Source organism: Lissotriton helveticus, chromosome 2_1 (assembly GCF_964261635.1).
Source record: "Lissotriton helveticus chromosome 2_1, aLisHel1.1, whole genome shotgun sequence".
NCBI lineage: Eukaryota > Metazoa > Chordata > Amphibia > Caudata > Salamandridae > Lissotriton > Lissotriton helveticus.
The window spans coordinates 791,873,935-791,895,390 of NC_136059.1; positions in this window are offsets into that span (position 1 = coordinate 791,873,935).

A 21,456-nucleotide genomic window follows, 5' to 3' on the forward strand; every position below is an offset into this window, starting at 1 on the left:
TACACTAAATACAGGTTCAGCTATTACTTTACATTTCTAGCCCTTGGGCAAATCAGCTGTTCTTGCTGAAGCAGTGGTTTAGTGGTAACATTTCAGGGGATAGAATATTAACCTGATTTTAGTGCTTATCAAAAGTGCCAAATATAGCACTGCCTCACAATATAAATAATGATGTTTCTTTCAACAGTATTGCATGCCAACTCAAAAACAGCCTATTTTGTATTCCCATTAAAAGTAACCTTACTTAAAAATTCCAATTGTTGCTTCCCCTTTTTTTCAAATGACCGTCTACTGACTTTCCATCCTCTTCATGCCTTCTCTCTGAGGGCAGCTTACTCTAAGTTGCATGCAACCTGCCTTTGTCCCTAATATTATATTTCTGCATATTGCCCTCACCTCATTTCAAAGATCACAACCTACCCTTTAAAAGCCATACCCCTGCAACCTAATAATAACAAACATCATGTTGCTCATCTATTAACACTGCCAATCACTTGCATTAATTCACTCACTCCCTCTACCACTAAAGATCCACAAAAACAACTTTTTTGAGGGTCCAGGTTCGATCCCCGCGGAGAAGTTGGCCGCAGAGATTGTAGTCCTCCCCAAGCCAGGAAAAGATAAGACAAAATGCAGTTCCTACCGTTTGGTGTCTCTACTTAACGTTGATCTCAAATTGTTTATGGGTATTTTAGTGGCAAGACTAGGCCCGATGATGCCAGGAATAATAGAGCCATATCAAGCGGGCTTCGTCCAAAACCATCAAGGAGGGGACTACGCACGTTGACTCACTTTGGACTAGGGGAACGCTTTAGGACATGGATAGCGAGCTGCTACAGCTCCGCCTCCATCAAAGTTAACGGGAGATCGTCGCGCCCTTTTCCCATTCAGAGGGGCACGAGAAAGGGGTGCCCTCTGTCGCCCATCCTGTTTGCTCTCTACATCGAGCCACTCGCACAAAGAGTGCGGGATAACCCGTCAATAACGGGCATACTATTCAGTGGGGAAAACTATGCAGACGATATCTTGGCCTCACTAGAAAATCCGGAACGGTCAGTCCCGGAATTTTTAAAGGAATTGGAGGCCTTTGGCAAGGTATCGGGCTTTAAAATTAATGTAGGGATGTCACAGATCCTACACCTGACAGAGGCAAGAGTGGACATGCAGGGGAGGGCAGGCGGATGTATGACATTACAACGCATGCTTTTACATCGCATGCCTTTACAACGCGGTTTTTACAACGCATGCCTTTACAACGCATAGTGCTTTTGGGCGCTGGATAGTGAATTGTTTAATTTACTATTCCAACTCCAGTCCCCGTGGATAGTAGGGAAGGTGTTGGATAGTACATTAAACCTATTCCCTATCCTAGAGCGCCCCCCAGCGCAATGCGTTGTAATGGTTTCCGTTGTAAAAGTTGCGTCGTAAAGGCGCTGCGTGGTAAAAGTTGCGTTGTAAAGGTTGTTCAAATTATGCAATGCTCACCAAACAGATTACACATGACTAACAGAACTGGAAGCGCCATCAGTTATCACTAATGGGCCGCGTGGCTGCAATCAAGATGTCGGTCCTTCCAAAGGCACTTTATTTGTTCTAAACGATACAGGTAAGACCCCCAAGGGAGACACTTCAGGTACTCCAGAAAGAGATAATCTGCTTTGTATGGGTGGGAGCGCGACCTCGAATGCGCAAGGACTTGGGCTATTTGAGAGCGGAAGAGGGGGTCTTGCGGATCCCGAATCTGGAAGAGTACTATAGAGCCACTCAACTGCGGTATCTGGTGGAATAGAGTCAGGAGGAATCCGAGAAGCAGAGGTTATTCCAGGATAGGGCACTGGGCCAAATATCGCTGTGGAAGGTACCCTTTTTGAAAAATGCAGATAGGCCGCAGGGATTGCAGGGCTCCCCGATTACAAGGGCGGTTTAGAGGTGTGGGACACGGTAGCAACAAAGAAAAAACTCACGTCATTCCCCTCTCCACTGACGCCACTGCTAGGGAATAGGGAGTTCTCGCTGGGTCTGGCGGTCACAGAGTTCGAAGCGTGGCAGGGTAGCCTTGTAAGGCTACATCCTGATATACTCCCACACGTAAGCAGAAAGATTACAAAGTACGAAAAATGGCTGATCACAAAGACCTCGGATAAAAAGTTAATAACAGAGCTCTATGGTATGATACGAACACAGATCCCAGATGAATACACCCCCAGCCAGAGAAGATGAGCATAGGAATTAGTGAGGGACCTCTCGAAAAAAGAATGCCGAGAGATTTATTACAGGGCCGAGCACACAGCGGGGAACACCGCCAGGAAAGAAACAGCCTTTAAAATAGCCACTTACCGAATTCAATGAGATCACTTGTCCAAAGCACCTTTGCCTCCTGCGACTAACAGCGACAGCAAACACCTCTACGACAAAGTAAGAGATTTGGGTCCGCTCGCTCTGCAAAGGCACCACAAGGGACACGGGAAGGATGTATGATGTTACAACGCATACTTTTACAACGCCTACCTTTACATCGCAAGTTTTACAACGCATACCTTTACAACGCATAGTGCTTTTAGGCGCTGGATAGTGAATAGTTTAATTTACTATTCCAACTCCAGTCCCCGTGGATAGTAGGGAAGGTGTTGGATAGTACATTAAACCTATTCCCTATCCTAGAGCGCCCCCCAGCGCAATGCGTTGTAATAGTTTGCGTTGTAAAAGTTGCGTCGTAAAGGCACTGCGTGGTAAAAGTTGCGTTGTAAAGGATGTATACCTACGGGAAGTCTGCATACCAGGGGGAGGGAGGGGTGGAGGAGGGAAGTGGGGGGGGCGTTTTCATGTTATTGGGGTACGTTTCAACCTCCGCAAGTTAGTCTGTAGCCCACGTAAGCATATGTATGGACTCACATGCCAAAGGATCAATAGACGATTAAAGCGGGTCATGTATGAGCTGTAAGTCTTGTTATGAGCATCTGTATATAGTACATTTGTTAACAGACCGATGAATGTGTGTACAATGAAACTGCTAATAATAACAATAAAAAAGAGTTAAAACTAAAGATCCACAAAACATCTATGAACTTAATCTCCTACACAGAACTTTAGTGAATGCTTTGAATGGTTTCCTTAAAATCACAGCACTAAACTGTCATGCTTGCCGTTTACCCATAGCGAGTCTCGGCAGGGAAGTATATATCTCCTTCAACTCCGCACTGGAACGCTTCTGGTTCTAGTCTTTCCACATCCCCTAATGCTTCCGGCTTACTCACCTTGTGTTTCCAGTTGGAGCGGCAGCGTCGTAGACCTTGGTGTCTCCTGTGCTTTCGGCTCGTCTCCTGTGCTTCAGGCGCGTCGCCGTAGTTTACCCTCTCCATTGCCTGGCTCTAGTTTGTCCTCTGTTGATGCTTCCTGGGCTCCCTGCTCTCCTTGCCATCAGGGCCGGACTGGCTACCGGGCAGTTGTGTGTGCTGCCGAGCTAGGGGCTAATTTCTCTGTGGTATGGGCTTATTTCGTTAATGGGGACCTGCGTGCAATTTGAAATAAAAAAAGCAAAACGAGTTTTGTTTTGCACACGCAGGTCCCCATCAACGAAATTAGCCCCCAGCAGCACACACAACTGCCCGGTAGCCAGTCCGGCCCTGCTTGGCATTAGTATTTCGGCGGTTCCTCCTTCATCCTCGCCTCCTGCCTCTGTGAACCTACGAGGATTAGAGAAAACCTATCACTACGGTAATCTCATTCCCTTCACATTCAGTAGCGGCTCGTGGTGGGAGTGCTGCGGTGGGGCGGGGAGGAACAGGATGGGGGTATGAATACGGCCCAACGGAGGTAAGTAAACAAATAAATAAAACGAATTTCGTTGCGCGCGCTGCATCGCATTTGGCAATGCAGCACGCGCAATGAAATTTGTTTTATTTATTTATTTGTTTACTTACCTCTGGTCGGCCGTATGCCGTAGTATACTAACGCCCACCCTGCTCCTCCCCCGCCTCACCCCACCGCCCGCAGCACTCCCACCATGAGCTGCTACTGTTCACATTGCACTTGACTATTAGTTTGGCAATATAATCAAATATATACGTACCTGAGCAATTTTCTCCATCCTTGGGGATCTGCCTTCTCCAGGTTTCATTTAAGTTGTTCCTGCATATAAAAGATATTTTTTATTTATTTTCATTTAAGTAAGGAAGCACAAGGCACATTCAAGGAGCATACTAGCAGAAAGCTAGTGTTGTTGGTTCACATTTAGTATTTTTTTTTTTTAAGGCCAACCTTACATGGGACAGGTGGATGTTAATCCCTCTTCCTGTGTTAGAAATGGATAGCGTGGTGCAGAGCAGGCGGGCCAAACTCGGGAGGAAATGTGTAAAGCATCAGCGCAGCACACACAGGCGACACACAAGGCACATTACAAAAATAAACTCCACACTAGATTATGTGAAAAACAATATGTGTATTGTAAAATAAACACATCAGAATGGAATCACAGGTGCAGATAAACTGTGCCAGCCGGCACCGGGGAATAATTCACAGGGGGACTATATACAGGGCAGCGCCAATCGGGCCGCTGCCAGAACCATCACAAGACCAAGGATAACTGAAAGTCCATCAATAAATGCATAACAGCCAGTCTCATCACAAAGTTCAAGTAGCCAAGGTAAAACCAGCAAGAAATGTATAACCGCCAGTAGCTACTGGCAAGACCATGCATTTAGCTTAAATCACACTGGCAGTAGGCATAAACGTGAAAACATCATAATATGACATTTGGCCTAGAAACCCCTTAGGCATGACACTAAGCATGAAAACAGTAGGCCTGAAAACCTCATTAGGCATAAAAGCATTAGGCATGAATTACATTTGTAGCAGGCATCATCAGTAGCATAAAGGCCACAGTAGGCCTGCCAATTATACTCTGCACCAATCCTAGGATATAAACATATTACCATGTGGCACCTCTTTCGCAGGAACACAATAGGCCTAAAATCAGCACTGCAAACCGGAGGGAAAAGCATTAGGTATCATCCTAGGTACAAATGCATTATGCAACAATATTATGCAGGAAATCATATGGGGCAAGGGCCTCGCCAGCATTATTATTATTATTATTATTTTTTGCACTTATACTGCGCATCGGCTACCCAAATCGGGTTTCCCGGCGCATCTCTGCCGTTATAAGATGGAGAAAGAGTCTTATTTATCAAATAACCAGGTTTTAGCAACTTTCGGAAGCTAGAGTAATTAGGCTCATTCCTCAGTGAGATGGGGAGAGAATTCCAATAAAACGGGCCTAGATAGGCAAAGGATTTTCCTCCTATACGTGTGCGCTTAAATTTAGGGATCATAAAACGGCCTTGAGTGGCTGACCTGAGATTTCTGGATGGGATGTATGTTTTTGCCAGTGAGCAGAGGTACTTCGGGGCTGTGTTGGCTTTAATTTTGTACATGCAAGTGAGTGCCAGCATAAACACAGTTCGCCCCAATCGGTGGCACAACACTCCGAAACTGGCCCCAGGCCAACTGGCCTCTCTCCGGGGCTCAAATGCCCTATGTCCCGCAAAGTCAGGGCTGGCTGCAAAGACAGCAAAAGCAAAGTGCACAAAGCACTGGGGCAGGGCAGGAGTGTCTCTCATACCTCTCTCTCGTCTCCTGAGGAGTACAATGCCCCCCAATACGTTGCAGCTGCCCACTGTCAACCAAGTAGGCAGGGGGGAATCCAACACGCCAGGATCCCTTCGTAGCGCTTTAGAATCCCGGCGCTGCAGACGTCTGCTCCTCTTCTCCTGGGCACAGTTGTAGCGCCTTGGCAGCAAGCAGAGCACAGTCAATGCAAATATGGCACTCTTGCAGCACCACAATGCAGCACACACGCAGGGGAATTGAAATATAGTGCTTTGACAGCACAGTGCTGCAGGCGTCAGCTCCTCTTCCCCTGGCACCTTGAATACAGCGCTTGCGAGGCACTAGGTCCCACTAAAGCTTCAGGGACAGAAGATAGTGTACCTCTTCTGGTAATCAGGAAAACAGTGCCCACCAGGTGATAGAGTGAAGGCAGAGCAGCACAGTCACTTCAAATATGGCACTCACCAGGCGCTAGGTGACTCACAGTTCCCGGGGTTCCACCCGTGGGAGTAGCGCCCACGCTCCTCACCTCCTTGGAGTGCAGGCAGTCAAAGTATAGCACTCACGAGGCGCTAGGGCAGCAGAGCAGGCAGGCCAGGCTGGGCAAGATCCACAGACAGTGGGCACTCATCAGTACAGGACAGCAGCTCCTAGAAGCAGTCATCTCCCATAAAGATGCATTCCTCCTGACACAGCAGTCTTCACTCCAGCAAAGTGTGGAAAAGTAAATTCTGCCATGTTCTGTGTCCCTACGTGTCATCCATCATATGTTATGTGTGCATGATTAAATATGCATATGTATTCCCTATGTTCGATTCAAGACACAATTATAGTTGTGTCCACCTCTAGTATGCCAGTTTCCAGTTCTCGTGAATACTACGAATATCAGGTCTATGTAAAGCTACGTTGCCACGTTTCTCAGTGTGCACGTTATTCCATTATAAAGTCCCCGTTTCTAGGCCTCAAAAGGGCCTGGACACCAGATTCAGCTCCTGTCTCCTGAAACCTCGCTGAGGAGCGATACAGCCCCCACCTGTATCCTCGACCCTTCACTTACTTCCTGCCTCGCAGTGCCCGGTTCAGCCTGGCTCTGCCTCTGAGTCTGCCAAGAAAATGTTATGATTCCAGTTATCAGTTCAGTCCTCCTTCTCTGCATTCCTAAGCTACTGAACTGCATCAATAGTTTCCGTCATTGTCTAGCCTTCACGTCTCCACGTTAGAGAAATACTGCATTTAATGGTCATTTAATATTCTTCATCACGCACTACATGTAGAATAATGCATGGTCCAGTCTTAGAATTAAGTTAGCCTTTCCCCTCCTGACTTCTAGTTTATATCAACATGTTCTCTAAACATCGGATACTAGATACTGCTTAGGTACATGTCGCCCTGACTCTCCAGACTTCAGTCTCTGCTCCTAGCACAGAGTTCATAGCCCCCAGCTTCTCCTAGTGATACGTCATTGCCAGCTTGCGCGCACCACCAGGTTAGAGGTCCCGGCTCCTTAGGTAGCCCCCTCCATGTTTCCACCCCATTCATGACATATTCTGTTACGTTTGCATCACATGTCTATGTATACGCCCTGTTACACCCACTTTCACCCTTATCTTTCGCGACTGCTACGCGTCACACCCTTTGCTCCACCCACTGCTCCGCCTATCATATGTACTGTAATGCAACTGTTTTACTATATATGCTTGTGTATTGTTATTAAATGCTAGCGCGCTCATCCCAGATCCAGCCCCGGCAGCTGCTGGGCCCTGCCATCCTATTCCTATGCAGGTTGTCCTGTTCCTGTCCTTTATGCTGTAATAAACCTGCGAAACTCCTACTACCTCGAATCTTGACTCTTATTCATTGAGCTATCTGTTATTCATTTATACATTCAAAAATAGGGTATTATTTATTTATTTACCACATAATGGCGCCCGAATAGGGACTTGCCCTTTCCCCACGCGCCGGTGAAGCCACGCCGGCCCCCTGACCCTCTGCAGCCGTGACGGAACCATACCGTGCACGTGCAGATATTTCTGCTTCAAGTATCCCTCAGGCCCACGGAGGAGACGGAGGAGGCGGTCCAGCATCCAGACGAGGCGGTGGAGGAATGCGGCGAGTCCCGACCAGAGCCCAAGCCAAGAGTCCAAGGTCCGAGGTATCCGGAGGTCCACCCGTAACTTAAGTCCGAAGTTCGTTGTCCGTCGTCGAAGCAGTCCAGTCCAGTCCGAGGCCTTCCGTTCTTGCTGCCCGGTGAGTACCATTACTGGGGTAGTATCTAGACAGGGTCAATCTAATTGACTCTGGTCCGTGGGTTGGTGGTACCCAGACACACAAACGAAGTGTCCACTTCGGTGGATGCGGGTCCTGACGTGTCTCTTTATGAGACCGGTAAGTTTCGTACTGTTTCAGCAGTGCATCTAGTTTCTGTTCCAGTCAGTTCTGTTCTCGAGAAAATTCATATAAAGTCATATATTCTGTGTTCCGTATTCCAGGTAGTATTCTGTTCGAACTGTTATTTCTAAATGTTTTTCATGTATTTTAATGTCGTGGTATGAATGGGGAATAAGTATCGTGTTCATTGTGTATTGTATTGTGTCTAGATTACAGTCCAGTCATGCCCTTGTTTTCAAAATTACGTCAGTTAAAAACTAGAAAGGGTTTGTTAGAGGAAGCAGTTCCAGTCCCACCTAGGGACAGTCCAGGTCATTTTATGTATCAGAAGCATGGCATAAGTGCCATATTATATCTAGATTTATGGGTAGAGTATACAAAACAGTTAGAAGAAAAGTATAGATGGCCCGTATCGGGTACATGGGATGCCGAGTGCATCATGCGAGTAGAAGAGGCATTATGGAAAAAGAAAGCCAGACAATCACAGAAAGATGCCATCGAGCTATGGCGTAAAGAAGCTCATAAAAGAACCGAAAAAGAAATCAGAAAGTCAGAATTAAGTAGAGAATCCTTAGAACGAGCACAAGAAAAAGAACTAATCGAGATAGGTGAACAAGTCAAAGCCGAACAGTCAGACAGACAGAGGAATGCCCTCATTAAGGGTATGTATCCTCTTCTTGCTGAGGGCTTGCCAAAAGCGACCCCGGAGGCATCCAGTAATTTCCCGCCACCACTAGTTCCGATCAAGTTACGTCACAAACCAACCGCAGCTGATATTTTCATCTCGTCCTATTTGGACGACACAGTCCCAGAATATGCAAATCCTGTTCCCGCTCCACCAGTCCCTGTAAATCAGGCACTTCCCGTTCCTCCAGACACCGGGGCACCCTTTGCAGCACCTGCTACGGTCCCCCCGGTCCAGCCCGCCATACAAGTCCAGCCCGCATTCCAATTTCCCACCCTGCCAGGACGAAAAGCATCAGTTGATGATTCTAGTCTAGGGGCCGCAGGAGGAGGTCCTCCTCGAACCCCGCCGCCACATAAGCGTTTAACGGCAGCCGAATTACATATGCAAGCGTCACAACGTACGCCCAGACTGTCTGTTGCAGAAATAAGAAAATCCCTTGCCGAATGCTGCTATGACCCAGTCCCAGGCGAAGATGATATGGTTTTATATTCATTACGCGTAAGAAATGTGGCCGAGTATCTAGTCACCCTACCAGATATGAAGGAAGATCTAGACAGAATATATCGTTTCATCCGTACAGGGGAAGATCCGGAAAGTATTAGTGATGTCATGTCCCAAAGGAAAGCTGAGACCCAGCTCATGATATTAAAGTTTCTGATTAATTGTCTAATAAGAGAACAAGATTACCCGTCCAAAAATCAGGCCGAAATGAAAGCCCTGATGAAGTGGAGTAATAGTATAGCCGAGGGTAAGCACAAGACTATCGGTGCTATGGAGAGTATGTACAAGAAAATCCGTAAAGAAATAATAAAGTTACACGAACAACGTAAAGCAGCACAAGTAAACGAGAAAGAAAGTAACTCTGATACTGAAGAGTTAGACGACGAGAATTCCGCCAGAATAGCGTATGTAGGAAAACCTAGATTTCCAGATCGCCATTTACGTCTAGAACCCAAGTCTACGTTCCATCATCCAGTACCAGACCAAGGTTCTCTAGAACAAGTATTTCAAGCTACCGATCACATTCTGAAATCACGAATCGGTTACAGTGAGTTAAGTACCATGCATGAACAAGAACTAGCCCGATCAGCAGTCCGATGGATTACTGATTCTACCACTTTTCCAGACGAAATAGTGGCACAAATGTTTCTGAAAATGCCCCCAGCCGAGCAACGACTGGTGGGTATGTATATGATTCAGCACCTCATTACTCTGTATGAGGGTCAACATTCTGATCCAGGTCCGTTACATGATATCCTGAACGAGTTACTCCAGTATAGATGGAGAGGTCTAGGTACCGATTTAATTAGTGTCATTCTAGAACAGCGCCACAAATATAGAACGTTTCTGAACCCGCATTTTGTTCATGTCTCACCCCCAGAAAGTAAACCATTTTACATAGACAGACAGAATCCGTTACGAGAAGTCCACCCAGTTAGAGGAACGGGTGGCGAAATGCAGCGAGTGTTTGTATACACTCCGATCACAAAGATGGAACTTCTGGAGATGAAGAAATTAATTCCCTGTCATGATAAAGATCCAGCAGGGTTCCATAGAGAATTAAAAGACATGCTCCGTATGGGAGAATACACGTATCCAGATATAATTAAAATGTTAAAGGTTCTGTTGCCCGCAGGGGTGTATGAAAAGCTCAAGGAAAAAGACTGGGAGGTGGGAGAGAAAAAGATCGATTGGGCAGTCCTAGAAGCTGAAGATAAGATACGAGTACCAGGTACCGGTCTCGGAGATAAATGTAAAGAATTACCTGAATTATTGATTCAAGTTTTACCCAGATTATTAACAACTAAAAAGGAAGACTGGGATGCAATCTCAGCCTGTAAACAGAAACAAGACGAAGATATTAGTGATTTTTATTCTAGATTTGAGAAATGTTTTAGCATCAACAGTGGCCTCAAGACAAGTAGTGAGTCATACCCTCACCTTTTTGTTACTAAATTAGTCGAGAATTCAAGCTCACCAATTAAAAATCGAGTTCTGAAAGTCGAAAGTACCTGGCAAGCTAATACCCCGTCCCAGATGTTGCAGATGCTCCAATACCACCAGAATAGAATCAGAGAAGAGCAAGAACATGAAAGAAAACGTATGAAAGACACGAAAATGAAAGTACTAGTTGCACAATCTGTTCCTCAAGACAGTCAGAAGAGGGGTCCGAATCAAGCCAGTCATCCTGCAGCTCCCGTTAAAGGGAATTGCAATTATTGTAAACAGCCAGGTCATTTTATAAACGAGTGTGCAGTTCTGAAACACAACATAGCTACTGGTAAGACTAAAGAAAGACCACGTCCGCCTAGACAAGAACAAGTTTCACAGACTCCTCAGTTACAGAATGCACCACAGACAGTTACAGCACCGCAGCCTATCGCTGCAACACAGCATGTCACACAGCAGATGTACCAGTATGCACAGTCTGAGTATCCAGAGTACCAACAGTATTCATGAAACAGCCTAGAGAGGGAGGTAGGCTTGCCTCTCATCGAGATACCTGTAGATCAAGAAGGTCCCTATGTTCATAGTCAAGTATTAGGGAAAGACAGAAAGTTTTTGATCGATACAGGGGCAAGTAGGACCACAATTAGTCACGCCGAAGTTCCAGGGGCTCCGCTCTCAGGCTCAAGAAATGTTTCCCTTGGATTTTCAGGAAAGCCTATCGTAAATGAGATCTCAAAGCCAGTTTCTTTAGAAGTAGGTCCATTGTCCCGCACTACTGATCTGTTACTTACTAAGTCATGTCCAGAAAATCTATTAGGCATTAAGACACTGAAAGAGTTAGGTGCAGTTATATGCTGTTCCCCAGAGGGAATACGATTGTTCCTACGTGACTTTAAGGGTCACTATGTATTACGAGATTTTGATTCAAGACTGTCTAATGTTCCACAGCACTTATGGGCGCAAGGTCCAACCGATGTTGGATATATGCAAATCACACCCTATCGTGTGACTCTCAAGCCAGGTGTAGTGTTACCACGAATCAGACAGTACAGATTGCCACCTGAGGCTGTAGCAGCCTTATCCAAAATTATTGACGAGCTTATTGCTCAAGGAGTGGTTGTAGAAACTGACTCCAATGTATGTAATTCTCCGATCATTCCAGTCATGAAACGTACTGAACAATTAAGAAATGGTCCGAACAAGGAGGGGTCCAGACAGATCAAGGATGGTTAACGAAGGGTAGAGCCACATGGTTTCTCCCCGACTCTATGGTTCAAGTCATTATCAATACCGCACATAGTCCAGCACATTTAGGAGAAAAAGCTATGTTAGACAGTATCCAGAATATTTGGTTCAACAAGCATTTACGAGCTGCAGCCAAGCAGAAAGTCCGTACCTGTATGATATGTTGTCAGTTTAATCCAGGTAAAAGTGTCCCGGTGGAACAAGGTGGATTCCAGCCCCCTGACCACCCTTTTGAAGTCCTCCAGATGGATTATATTCAGATGGAGCGATGTCGAGGTTTCAAGTATGTCCTTGTAGTTGTATGCGCTTTGTCCAGGTGGACAGAAGCATATCCAGTCCCAGATTACACAGCCGCGACCACTGCCAAGCAGTTGGTTCGTGAGTTCTTCCCCCGTTATGGACTCCCTAGAGTCGTATATTCTGATAACGGTCAGCCATTCTCATCTGAACTCATGAAGCATGTTTCCCTGTTGTTAGGGTACCAGTGGAAGTTTCATTGTGTACGCCATCCTGAAGCAGCCGGTCTCGTAGAGAGACATAATCAGACTCTGAAAATCCGTATCGCCAAAGTATGCAAAGAAAAAGGTGTGGACTGGCTAGTAGCTCTACCAGTTGCTTTATTTTATATGCGCATGGTCGCACATTCCAGATCAGGTCTGTCCCCGTATGAGGTCGTTTTCGGCCGCCCCCCTAACATGTGGGGTACTCCTAGACCCCGAAGTATTACCGATGTTTCAAGTAATATGCTGACAGATTACCTAGCTTCCTTGATGTCTGCCCTCAACTCATGTCGTTCACAGGTTGCCGCCGCATTTCCAGACAATACCGAGGTGGCACCGCATGAAATCGTTCCAGGATCCATGGTGTTGGTGAGGAATTTTGACAGATCAAGTCCGCTGGAGCCTCGCTGGAAGGAGCCCCGACAGGTCCTCCTCACCACCCGTACAGCCGTGAAGTTGGAAGGTCGCAAAGGCTGGGTGCACCTTTCTCATATAAAAAAGTTTTATGGACTGAAACCCGTCTTAAAGAACATTTCCCAGGATTTGAAGGATTGCCAAAGCACCATTTTTAAGGACTGTCCCGCAAAAGACAATGTTACTACACCCCCCCTGTTAGAGAAAACTCCGCAACAGGAGTATAAGTTAAAACTCCGGTCTAGTAAAATAAGTCAGTCAGTTTGATTGTCTAAGTCCTCCCCTAGGTGAAACGGTTAGACTGTTTCTGACATGTATAAAATAGACCCCCATAGTGAGAGAGTCAGTCAAAACTCAATCCGATGTATCGTTTTTCTAAGTTTCATATTATTTCTCAGCATTATGATTTCCTGCACCAGTTATGCATTTTACCTGTATCTTCCAGTTCCTCATGTAAATATGTCTTCTAATGCTACTGTAGAGCACATGTTTAGTGACCTACCTCCCCATGAACTCTCTTACCGCCTCGCTATGCGAAATAATTCCTTTATCCGCATGTTACATTACTCACACCAGACCAGCAATGCCACTAATTGTTGGGTGTGTGGTCGACTCCCCCCTTTCCAGACACCGAAGGGAGTTCTGCCACTTTTTCCTTATCCATTTTCACATAATGGTTCGTGTGGAGCATGGTCCACGTTAACGTCATCCTCAACAGATATGTCTTTTCTTAACAGTACATGTTTCCCAGACAAGCAAGGTCTCCCCCACAGAACAGGTTTAGATCTAGAAAATGAAGTGTATAATTTAGGTAACTATTCTTCGAATTTCATGGTCCTGAATGTTCAGTCTGATACTACTCCCGACTTACCTGCTATTTCAGTGTTACCAGTCAAAGGCGAATTATGTGTCCGAAATTATGGTTCTGTACATGTAGGACATAGTGATTGTACTATTATTGTCAAGTATAGTGACAGTGGGAAATCTATTTTCAAAGCTTCACGTCATTCTTATTTTATTTGTGGTCAAACTGCATATGTTCGTCTGCCCCTCGATTGGGAGGGAACCTGTTACATTGCCTTCCTACTGCCACCTGTTTTCCTAGCCCCACCTGATTATCACAGAAACACACATCTAGTACACATTAGACATAGAAGGGAGTCCCCAATTGTCGATTATACTGAAACTGCTCTAGAACAATATACAGATTTCAATAGAGGTTTCTTCTTCTTTATAGGACCTATCCAGAATAGTAAACTGATCCGCAGGTTAACCAGAACCCTTGAAGCTGTAGTCAATGAGACTGCCTCTGCTCTAGGTAACTTAACCGAAGAGCAATCTGCTATGAGATTTGTCGTTTTACAGAATCGTCTCGTCCTTGACGTCATACTGGCCGATAGGGGCGGGGCCTGTAGAGTCATCGGATCTAGTTGCTGCATTTTCATTCCAAATAACGCGCCGTCTGTTTATTCAGCTATAACCAGACTCCATAAAATTGCCCATCTGATACACCAAGATCCAGGCACCTGGACATGGTCCGGTTGGTTCTGGAATATAATTTCCGCATGGGGATGGAAAATATTGTCCTTCCTAGGTATTGCAGTAGCGATCATATTCAGCTGCTGTCTCTGTATACAATGTGGCCCTGCGATTTGCGGCATTTGTGCTACCTCTTGTATTCCTAGTCCCAAGCCCCGTTCTAAATCCCGTTCCAGGATAATTCGAGACGAGCAAATGATACTGTATGAAATGATAGATGGTATCATGAATATTGATGTTTCCTGATGGAAACGTAGTGACAAGGAGGGAATGTGGAAAAGTAAATTCTGCCATGTTCTGTGTCCCTACGTGTCATCCATCATATGTTATGTGTGCATGATTAAATATGCATATGTATTCCCTATGTTCGATTCAAGACACAATTATAGTTGTGTCCACCTCTAGTATGCCAGTTTCCAGTTCTCGTGAATACTACGAATATCAGGTCTATGTAAAGCTACGTTGCCACGTTTCTCAGTGTGCACGTTATTCCATTATAAAGTCCCCGTTTCTAGGCCTCAAAAGGGCCTGGACACCAGATTCAGCTCCTGTCTCCTGAAACCTCGCTGAGGAGCGATACAGCCCCCACCTGTATCCTCGACCCTTCACTTACTTCCTGCCTCGCAGTGCCCGGTTCAGCCTGGCTCTGCCTCTGAGTCTGCCAAGAAAATGTTATGATTCCAGTTATCAGTTCAGTCCTCCTTCTCTGCATTCCTAAGCTACTGAACTGCATCAATAGTTTCCGTCATTGTCTAGCCTTCACGTCTCCACGTTAGAGAAATACTGCATTTAATGGTCATTTAATATTCTTCATCACGCACTACATGTAGAATAATGCATGGTCCAGTCTTAGAATCAAGTTAGCCTTTCCCCTCCTGACTTCTAGTTTATATCAACATGTTCTCTAAACATCGGATACTAGATACTGCTTAGGTACATGTCGCCCTGACTCTCCAGACTTCAGTCTCTGCTCCTAGCACAGAGTTCATAGCCCCCAGCTTCTCCTAGTGATACGTCATTGCCAGCTTGCGCGCACCACCAGGTTAGAGGTCCCGGCTCCTTAGGTAGCCCCCTCCATGTTTCCACCCCATTCATGACATATTCTGTTACGTTTGCATCACATGTCTATGTATACGCCCTGTTACACCCACTTTCACCCTTATCTTTCGCGACTGCTACGCGTCACACCCTTTGCTCCACCCACTGCTCCGCCTATCATATGTACTGTAATGCAACTGTTTTACTATATATGCTTGTGTATTGTTATTAAATGCTAGCGCGCTCATCCCAGATCCAGCCCCGGCAGCTGCTGGGCCCTGCCATCCTATTCCTATGCAGGTTGTCCTGTTCCTGTCCTTTATGCTGTAATAAACCTGCGAAACTCCTACTACCTCGAATCTTGACTCTTATTCATTGAGCTATCTGTTATTCATTTATACATTCAAAAATAGGGTATTATTTATTTATTTACCACAAAAGGCTCTCACTGGCCCTGTGGACAGCAGAGGGGTACAGATGGGATCAGGGGCCAGCACACAGGCCCATGTGACGGTACCTCCTGGCAGAGTGTCCCCTCTCATTCCAGTCCACCCTCAGTCTGAGCACATGGCTTCTCTACTGCTCTACATATACACCCCTCCTCGCACCTACCAGAAAGAGCTGGAAGCTTCTAGAAGGTCCCTGGCAGTTCCAGCCTCACTGTCACTGGGGGAAGTGTAGAGCACCTTGTCACTTCAAACACTAGACCACCAACCCACTTCAGGCAGGCGGCACAAGCAAACAGAAATGGCATCCATTTTAAAAGTGAAATTTCTGCAATTGTGAAAATAAAGGTGCTTACACCATTACACGGCATTTATTATTTTCCTCTCACACCACACATGGCATATACATTTCCTACCATGGGGGAGATGTCCCCTAAAAGGGGTTGGGTCCTAATATACCTATGTAAGGTAGAAAGCAAACACACTTTGCACTGCTAACCAGCGCCAAAGTGTCCAACATCCTGAACCCACCAATTCCATCACAGCGAAAGAGCTAGGGGAAAGGCAAAATGTTTCGGGATGACCCTGCAAGCAGGGCCAAGTCCAACATCCATTTTTTTTTTTTTACTGAGCTCATATGTTGATATTGAGTGACATGTCACTGATATTTGTTTCTCCTTATAGATAAACACCACCATATCATACTCAAATATTGGGTATTTTAATGGAAGAGAGGACTTATCCAGGTATCTACACCACAGTCACTGTTACATCCATTTAACACTTTTATACCTGATTGCATTTATCTCCTCCGCTATTCATTGTTGTCCTAAATAGGAATTCTCCTACCTACTTGGACTGCCATTCGACTGGGGGGAGAGGTGTGGCGCCGCGGCTAGGGCGACTGACGCTGGAATCTGGGGACCACGGTTCGATCCCCGGCTCCGGCGGCAGGTTAGCCCAGCACCATGTGACTCTGGGCAATAGCTTGCTTAATCTTCCCGACGGCCCCCAGCGCCTAGAGACCCTTATGGGTGATTGTGCGCTTTACAAATGTGGACTTTACTGGGAGACATTGTGGGACATTTTTCTCTCTTTTTTCCCTTCCCCATTTCCCTGATTTACCATTGTCGCTTTGACATCATTGGGCACAACAGGTGACTGGGGTAAGTTGGGATCGTCCATGTTGTTTCTGCAGAAAACTTAGGTAAGAGGTTGACATAATCTCAACAATAACCACTGAAAACCCCCCACTAACCCAATGGTTCTAGAGTAGCATGTTGCTCAGTGTAAAGTGTTTTAATTCCATTTTAAAGGAAGTAAGTGCTCAGTGGTGGCCGCCACAAACAACAGGTGGTGAGGCGGGTGGAGGGAATGCAGGGGGGGTAAAAGGGGGCTAATAATATAGATTTTTTTAAAGAACTTACCTAAAGCAGCCGCCCACCTCTAGCGTCGTGTCGCGTTGTGCCTCTTCTCCTATTCCTGGTCCCAGCAACCCCTGGGACAGAATCTCATCCAATCCCCGTGCTGCAGAGCAGCATTGGCCTGAGCAGGCTGGAAAAACGCTCCGCTCCGACCAAGGAGTCTGTGGGGTTTCTCTAGTGCGGTTGTTCAATGCAGCTGGGCTGGAGAAACCTAAGTGTGCATGTTTTGGCTGGCCTGAGACGGTTGGCCAAACACTTATGCAGACTTAGGGAGTGCACATAGCACTCCTCCTCCCATGCCTCGGCCCCGCCCCTCCAATTGAGGGCAAATGAAAACCAAATTGATGCTAGAACATCGTTTTATTTTTCATTTGCTGGCTCTGAGCCAGGCAGTGAGGCGACGCTCCTCAGCCATTGCTGAGGAGCTGCCGCTGTAAGTGCTATATAAATGCAAACACAATACGATATATAACCCTCCTGGCCCACGCTAATACTACTACTATAACACTGAGTATTTGGGCAGTTGATTGTATTTCATACAGGATGAATAATAATTCCCTTACACTGCTGGATGCTATTACACTAGCATAAGTCAAAACCATTATGGGTCATGTGCCTCGCCCGATAGACAACTAGTCCACAGCATTAAACCACGCTTCACCAACTGAACAGATATCTGCCACTTGTTGCTGGGCAGCGGATTACTTTAATTTAGTCCATCACTGCAGGTCCGGAAAGCTGCATTCTATGAGCGCTTCTTGACATCACACAATGACAGTCAGATATGAGATAGTATTAACAAAGTCTCTCCTCTCCTAGCAGATCTCTCCACCATGTTTCCCTTTAAGGTATGCTTGTTCAAGACCATAAGCTTTAAACAAAATATCTCAGAATGGACAACCCAGTGAAGTAACCTACTAAGTGGACCATGATCATAAAAAATTATAACTGGACCTGCTGAGCTTCTCAAAGATGCCAGCATACTGAAAAGCATAAAGTGCAACCAATCTCTCCCCGTTCTTTATCCATCACACTGCTAAGCACTGCGTCCAATAACATGATAACCGCACTTCAGCAAACACTACACATTTAGGCAAGCGCATCAGTGCCCCACATATGGGTATTAGGCCCTATATAAAGGGTACAATACAATACTAAGACATCTAGAAACACCTATGTGCTCAAAATCTTCAGAAACTCCAAAAAACAGATGTGAGATAATGCTCGCATTCCCCAAAAGGAATGAGCACTTTTTTTGTTTAGCTATTAACTATATTCCAAACCAAACTTGATGATTGCATCCATTATTTTACCCCAATAACCTGAAGCAGCAGTCAAGGTGAGACAGTATTGTCATTGGTTTTGTCAATAATTTATTTATTGGACTGCACTAGAAACCTTAGGAAAGTTATGCTCATCTGATTACATCTCATTCTGGTTCTCCGATCTCCAAATTACTGCTACATTTTCCGAAATAGAAATTAGTAAAAATGTAGCAGACATCCCAATTGACTCATACCCCTTGGGTGTATCAGAGATCAAAGGGGCATTAGAGACTGGTGTTCTTACTGTATGAAGCTAAGCACCCCTTGTTTCCACATACAATAATTCAATGGTTACTTGAAACAGGCATCCTACTTCAAAAAGAAATCTAAAAGGCACAAAAGAATTGCATTTTTCAACATTCAGGCAAGCAAACCTCAGAAGAATTAACTTTAATAAAATTAATTAGTAGATTTATATAGCACAGCTTATCACCCGTGAAGGTATCCAGGCGCTGTCCGTGGGCACAGGAAGATTAAGTGATTTGCCCCAAATCACAGGAGGTTGAGCTACACGAACCCGGAGCCCCAGCTCCTGAGTTAGCAGCTCTTGCCTCAGCGCCACATCCGCTCTATGCTACATGGATGATTCATCTGACACCAACTCTTGTACATGAAATAGGTGCCATTACTGATCCATATTTATTTATTTATTGAATGCGATTTTCTATAGCGCGCACATTACCCGAAGGTGTCAGAGCGCTTTGCAAAAGAACCAGTTGCGATACATAAGGATTTAGGTTTACATGAGTTACATAAAAGATACAGACAGGAAAAATATTTGCAAATGTACAAGTTGTAAAGTCACACAGGGAAGAGATACAAATAGAACAAATTGCAAATGTACAAGTTGTAAACTTACTCAAAGAAGAGATACAAATGGATAACCTCTAAGAATCACATAGGAATGGTAGTGAGTACAAAGGTCTACTACATATACTATTGGTTAGAGTTATCTCTATATGCATATATATACAAATAGTAGATTTTCTCAGGATTCCATTTTACCAGTGATTCGGCTTGGACAAGTATATATCACATATTTACAGAGTGAAAAGAGAAATAAAAAAAAAATATTAAAAATAAAAAGGGGTAGAGAGCGGTATGTGGGAGAGAAGAGTTGGAGGCTGAGATTGGTGAGAGGAGAGAGGGGGACCTGAGGGGGAGAAAGAGATAAGGCAGTCCAGCGTAAGAGAAATGTCTGAAGGTCAGCAGGATGGAATCCAAGGGACCAAAGGAAAGGACAAGAATCAACAAAATGGCGGACCCGGGTCGTGGCCATCGATGGAAACCATCTCAATATGGCAAGATGCACCCAGGGCAAGAGCGACAACAGGAGAGGGTCCCAAAATGGCGGGGCACACACAAGTTCCAGTCCAAAAGTTATGAGAACCAAGTCCAAAGAAAACCAGGGAGCCGACCCAACAGAGGAAGAACCAGATGGTAAAAGGAGCCAGACAATCAAAAGGAGGAGCATCTTCAGTATTTGCACCTCCTTTCACCACTGCTGCACACATATGATCCCTGGTCTGAATGCTCCCATGCTCCTGTACTGGGCACCAGAGTCCACCCGTGTCATTAGCTGGAGGGGTGTTAAAACAAATCCCCAGGTCTCCACCCAGCTTTCATGCTCGACAAAAAGCTGATGTCTATCTTGGCTCTCCCAGGGGGGCCTTAGCGGCTTTGTCATATGTAGGGGGTGAGCGCTGTAATTAAAATCCTCTCCCGGTCGTGTAACCTGTCCCACCCGTCCGTTGTGGCCACGGGCCCCCATCCACACACTGCGGTCGGGCCACACAGGCGGATGGAGGCTGCAGATCTGGCGATCACGGGCTGGACCAGCTGCGGGCGCCCGCCGGGGAAGATGAAAGGGCAGCAGGGGGCCCGCTCTTGATGTCGCGGCCCCGCATTGTTACCTCATAACGTGGGTCCGTTTCACTCCGGCCCCCCCACTTCTACCTTCGTTTCACCTCGGGCGCCATCTTGAGGTGTTATCGCCAGGGGTGGATATTTCCGATATCAGGGCAGAGCAGCCGCTGGAAGTATCGGCGGCCCCAGCGGCAGATGCTCCAGATCATCCGATTTTGGCATTTGGCCCTTACAGATAATTTATTGGGGCTTGGAGGGCCGCATTAGGATGTTGTGCGCGAGGTTTCCACGGAGCTGAAGCTCCGGGCAGCCATGTTGGAATTTCAGTGGACATAAATAAATCAGTACAAACAGGGCCACTGGACTTATCAGATTCTGAGGCTGCAGCGTTTTCCATACAATTATGGATTTGCCACTCGTGCCACATAATCTATCATCTGATCCATCGTTTGCAGGTTTTAACAAAAAATGCTCCGAGTTCAAATGGATTAAAATGGATTAAAAACGTGGCTACACTTTTTGCCACGCTGGGGAAGGCCTTTCACAAAGGTTGGCTGGTCACCTTTAGGTTGCTGACTGCTGTATCTGAATGTTAAACTGATACTTCTTTTCCCAGTGTTATTGTGTTTAACAAGCATTGACAAAGCCTATAGGTCTCTCCTTTGTAATAGCGTTTGGCTTTGCCAATGTGTTTTAGCCATGTTGTACAGCAGCATGGCTTGCTGCTCAGCATGGCTAAAAATTAGCGGCGTACAGGAGAGTCACCTGGAATTTGAATGCACTGCAAATGTGAAAAGATTTAAAGGTCTGTTTACAGAAAGGGAGTTTGTGGAAGAATACAGTAAGCATGGTTTAGGCAACGGGAGGGACGAACTGAACCTGGAGAGCCTAAAGCAAATAAAGCCAGCAAAACCACAGAGCCAGTAGCAAGCAATGGGTGGAATGCATTCCAAGGTCAACTTTCTGAACGTCCCAAAGATGCCTTTTTCAAACCGGACAACTGCTCTGTCTGGTAGGCTGCAACCT